We start from the raw sequence: 6,000 nt of genomic DNA, 5'->3' as shown, positions 1-6,000 counted from the left end.
TCCCGAGGCAAGATCCTCGTACCCCGAGTAACACCGACTAGCCGACGAACCGCAGCCGTGGGTGGCTAAAAACCACCCGTTGTCCCCTCTTCTTCCGTTCGGTATTCTCTCGAACGATCCCGTATAGGATTTCATGCTCCCTCTTTCATCTCCCATAGGTGCTTGCGCGCGAGATCGGTGCATGACGACGACTACGAGGAAGGAGACAACGGGGAAACCATCCGACAAACCCCAGCGACCAGGAAGAGAACGCTGATCGACCATCATCGCATCGTCAATCCGTTCCCCCGCGACAGCCGATGTTGCAGCGCTACCTGCTCTCCTAACTCGGGAGCACGGTAGCTGGCGCCCAAACCAAACAAATAAAAGCTGCACACATTATCGGCTGACTGCTCCGCTGGCGACCGGTCGAGGCCGGAGAAAGAATTGTCTTGTCTTTAGCACACATTTATTTTTCCCCTTCCTTTGTCCCGTCGCAAACGTTTAAATTTAAACACATGGGTTTACCGTGGCTTTACAACTTACCGAGGATAACATTTATTTGTATTTACTTTCAAATTGATGTTTTCGACAAAATAAAAAGTAATTATTAAAAACTAGTTGTCAATTTTTAAATAATAAAAATATCAGTTTCCTGGACTTCTTAATAATTAGCCGTTAAAATCTTCCGTCAACTTTTTAATTGGTACCGAAAAGTGACTGCCTCGGGACAATACATTCACTATTGGTTCCACTATCCTATTTCATAGAAAATAGTAATTATTTATAACATCACAGAAAAAACTATCCAACTTGCTGACAAACATTTTCATAATAAAAACATTCAGTTAATCATCAACTCTCTAATAAACTAATAAATACCCATTAACTAGCTAATTAAATACCCATTGAATTTTATTAAAAAAAACATATAAGAATATTAATTGCTCGCATGTATTAACAAAATGATTTAAGGATTCGGTTTTCGGCTTTCATCGTGAGCAGACGTGTATACTATCGCTCCGTGTCTGTCAACAAACCGCGCAAATTTTCGCCGCGCGCGAAGTTACTTTGGGCCCTGCCCATCTCATTGTTCTTCACACGGGTGCAATACTTTTATTGCACTCTAGTTAGAAAGAATATCAACAACAAACAAGATGGTTTTTCTAACCAAAAGCCAATCTTCACAGAATACTAGTGCCAAAGTTTTTACATACAAAGTCAGTTCAGATTCAAGTCCAAGTTATGCAGCAGCCACACAAAGTAGTGATTTCCCAGTGAGAGAACAAGGATTGATAATGGAGTGTTCGAACGAATAAACGCTAACAGATTACACGTGTGCAATTGGTGATATTGTCAAACCAGAAAATATAATTTACGCGACTAGAATTTCCAAGAATCGTGTGTGTTTGTATTTATCAAGCAAAACATTAGTCGATGAGCTCACAGACAAGTATACTTCGCTGAAAGTTAAAGATATCGAAATTCCCATCAGACCTTTAGCCTCGAAACAAAAACGATTGATTTTCTCAAATGTTGCGCCTCCGATCCCTCATCACCTTATTGAAGATATCATGGACACTCTTGGTGTGAAGAGATTCGCTCCAATTACTACTTTAAAAGCTTCCATAGCCAAAGACGGTTACAATCATGTGTTAAGTTCCCGGAGACAAACCTACATCGACCCCAATGACGTTTCAAAACTGCCAGAAGTAATTAAAATAGATCTTGGAGATCTCTCCTACTATATTTACCCGAGCACTGATACACTTAAGTGCTTCATATGCAACATCGAAGGCCATATAGCTAAACACTGTCCGAGCTCTAGTGATGTAAACAAAGACGCTAACTTGAGTGATAATACCAACACTTCCAACGACGTCGAACCTGTACAAATGACTGCACCTACTGGGATAGACATTCAAGAAGAATCTGTTATAACGCCTCCCAAACTACCTGAAAGTACTCGTCCGTCGAAGAATAAACAAAATAACCTGTTTGCTATGCCAGCTTTGCCTAAAAAAAGACATCTGTCTTTAAGCAATAGCAGTACTTCGTCACAATCAAATTCTCCGGTAAATCTCTCAACAACTGACAACAAACTTGATTCCACAAATAAAAATAAGGATGGCCACTTTATGGCAATAAAAACAATTCTAAAGTCTGCTTCAGAAGTACTTGAGAAAGGAAAGGATATTTACCCGTTGTGTTTTGACGATTTTGCAAACTTTTTAGTGACATCCCACGGTTGCTTTAATATCCCCGAGGAAGCAAAGAAATACACTGAAAAAACTGATGGATTGCTGCTAATGATAAAAGCTGCTCATGATAATATTGACGATCGAAATTTAAAATCGAGAATGAACAGAATTATTAAAAAACTCGAAAAAAACAATTCATCTATTGAGCTCCAAGTTAGTGGTGAATCTAGTGCCGATGAAACATAGGTGTGAAAAAGTAGTATAACATTCAAAAGAATAAAAAAAAAAATGGATCCTGATCTAAAAGACATTAACCTTAAAATAGTTTTCTGGAATACCAGAAGTTTTGTAAAAAGAAGAGCTGACATTGAACTTATCCTGAAGGATGTTGACATTCTTATATGTGTGGAGTCCTGGCTAACAAAGAAGCATATAATTCGCCATCCTAATTTTGTTGTCATTAGAAGAGACAGAAGAACGGAAAGAGGAGGAGGCATCATTTTCCTCGTTCGAAAAAATCTAGCATTTTATGAAATTGGCAACCTCACTTCGCCAGCTGAATCAGTGGAAATATGTGGAGTTTGTATAAATAATGTAAGTCCACCCGTCGACATCATAGCATGTTACAGATCCCCGAGCCTCCCATTAACTCAGTCACAGTGGTACACATTGCTCGATAATGTAAACAGTCGCTCGCACTGTCTGTTAGTCGGCGATTTTAATGCGCACAATACAGCTTGGAACTGTAACGATACCGATGATAATGGCGAATATTTTTTCAATTCAATAGATTTGCATGATTTACACATTCACAATTTTGATACATATACCTATGAAGATATACATCACAATTACAGTTCTAACCTTGATCTAATTTTAACCTCTTCTAGTTTGAATGCCAATACCTCAGTCACTGTTTATGATGAGCTTTGGGGATCTGATCATTACCCGATTTTCATTGATGTTAGTACGAAAAAACATTGCTATGAAAAAAAGTCGTTTAAAATAAAAAGCGTCCGAACTGATTGGTTAAAATTTCAAAATCATCTGGAAGAAAATCACGAATTATTTTTCACAACAGAGTACAACTGCAAATCGGCTAATGAAAAATATAAATTTTTTACTTATTTAGTAACTCAAGCTATGGAAATAAGTACGCCAAGAACTAAAAATTTTGTAAAAAAAAAACACGTGAATAGTAACCCGCTCCCTTGGTGGGATAACGAATGTGCCTTACTAAAGAGATTGCGTCGCGCTTCGTACAAAAAGTGGAAATTTTCAAAAAGCCTCGCAGATCTTATAACTTATAAGAAACAATGCGCTCTCTTTCGCAAAACTACCAAAAAGAAAAAAAAGGAATGCTTCGTGAAATTTGCGGAAAGTCTAAATGCACATTCGAACATGAGCTATGTAATGCAAAAATGTAAAGTTTTAAAAAATAGTTGGACAAAACCGTGTAATCAAAACTCATCGAGTAACTTACAACATTCAGAAAAAATAGACACAGCGCTGAAAAAATTGTGCTCGCTACCAACAAAAATTTCCGATTCATCGTGGATACCAGAATGTCAGCCTAATCTTTTTTTCGATTCGCCTTTCGATTTTGTCGAATTCAACACAGCTCTCGATACAAAAAATACTAAATCAGCCCCCGGTATGGATGGTATCGACTTTGAAATACTACAGAAATTGCCAATTAAACTGAATCTAATTTTATTAGATATATTTAATGAAATTTATCTCACTAATGACTTTCCACCAACTTGGAAGCAATCATACATACACTTTATACCCAAAGCAGACAACAACGGCGTGAGACCCATCTCTCTAACCTCTTGTATGTGCAAACTATTTGATACTCTTATAAAAAATAGACTTTCTTGGTGGATTGAATTCAACAATCTCCTTCCAAATAGTCAAAATGGCTTCCGCAAAAGCAAATCCTGCGCTGATAATCTTACCACGTTAACACTGAAAATCGAAGAGGCATTTATAGAAAAAAAACATCTCCTTGCGGCTTTTCTTGATGTACAAGGGGTTTTTGATAGCATTAATATTGATATTCTTCTTACTAAACTTGTCGATATAGGATGTTCAAGAAATGTAGTTTTATTTATTAAATTTATAACTTATGGAAGACTTATTTATGCGGATTTCCTTGGGGATGATCATCGAGAAACCTACAAAGGGGTGCCACAAGGAGGTGTTTTGAGTCCGTTGTTGTATATCATATATGTAGCATGCATCCTCTCAAACATTCAAAAAAGTATTATTGTATCACAGTTTGCCGACGACATCGCAGTATACATAAAATACGGCTCGATTAAAAGAGGAAAACGGATTCTAACTAATTGCATTAAAAAAATAAAAAGCAACTTGGAAAATATTGATTTAGATCTCACGTCTTACAAAACTAAGTTCGTCCACTTCAACAACAAAAATATTCCCCCGGGTTCGCTCGAAATTCAGCTCGACAATTGTTCTATCAAATCAGTAGAAGCGGCTCGTTTTCTCGGAGTTATATTTGATTACAAATTGTCATTTTCTCAACACGTCAACGCAGTCACAACAAAATGTTCTAAATCGCTCAATATAATTCGTTTTTTGAGAGGTACGTGGTGGGGTGCTCACCCCGAAACGCTTATTCTTCTTTACAAAAGCTATGTAAGATCCATAATGGAGTATGGTTCTTTTATCTACTTTCCCAAACGCATCGAACTTGCTGAAAAGTTAGAATTAATTCAGCGAAATGCAATCAGAGCTGCTCTTGGCTATAGGAACAGTACTCCGAACAATGTAATCATCGCAGAATCGAAACTTCCTTTAATGATTAAAAGAATTGAATTCCTTTGTAAATGCTTTCTAGTCAAGTCAATTTCTAACAATAACAGCCAAACCGCTCAAACGATCTCTAAATTCTATTACATTGTTCAAAAGAAAAAAAAGATCAGTTCTCGCCTCATTTCTAAATGTTTAGCCACTGTTATGGTCGACCACTCTGCTATCGAAACACACCCCAATTTATTAATATATCAATATCAATACGAAACGCTAGCAACTTCCATTCCGATCGAAACCGAACTAGGCAACAGACTGAAGGAAAGTAACAATGCGAATGAAGAGTTCATGCAATTTATGGAAAAAAGTCATGCAGTCTCTGTGTACACGGATGGCAGCAAAATCTCTGAAGGGCTTCATACTGGAGCAGCTTGTTATTGCCCAGATTTAAACATTCATATTAAAAAAGCATTACACAGCAGGGCATCTGTGTATACGGCAGAGTGCTTGGCTCTTAATGAAGCGATTGATATCGCCTTTCTTACTAAAAACCGTGAAATCTTTATCTTCTCAGACTCACTAAGCGCACTTGAATCTTTGAAATCGACTAAAATCAACTCAACCACTAATTCATACATCTTAGAGATCAAAAGAAAATATAAAGCATTGTCAACCTCTAATCGTAACGTAACTTTTTTCTGGATTCCTTCCCACAAAGGTATTTCGGGCAACGAACAAGCAGATGTTCTCGCCAAAGAAGCTACTGAAAGCACTAGTTCTGATATCACTGCCATTCCGTTTACTGACCTTTATGAAGATTTTAAAAAGCAGGCGTACGCGGAATCTGAGAAGATTTATTTAGATAAAAGTGTTACTACAGGCACTATATATTTTAATAATTATTACAAAAGTAGCAGAAAACCTTGGTTTGTCGGTAGATCCCTCAAGAGAGAATTTATTATTACAATAAATAGATGTCGAGCTAACCATTATAATCTAGCAGCGTCGATGTATCGCAAAAATTTAGTAAATGATCCTAAAT

The sequence above is a fragment of the Phymastichus coffea genome, unplaced genomic scaffold (genome assembly GCF_024137745.1).
Source record: "Phymastichus coffea isolate CEN01 unplaced genomic scaffold, Cenicafe_Pcof_1.1 PCOF00235, whole genome shotgun sequence".
Taxonomy (NCBI): Eukaryota; Metazoa; Arthropoda; class Insecta; order Hymenoptera; family Eulophidae; genus Phymastichus; species Phymastichus coffea.
Note: the sequence above shows the minus strand (reverse complement) of the source record.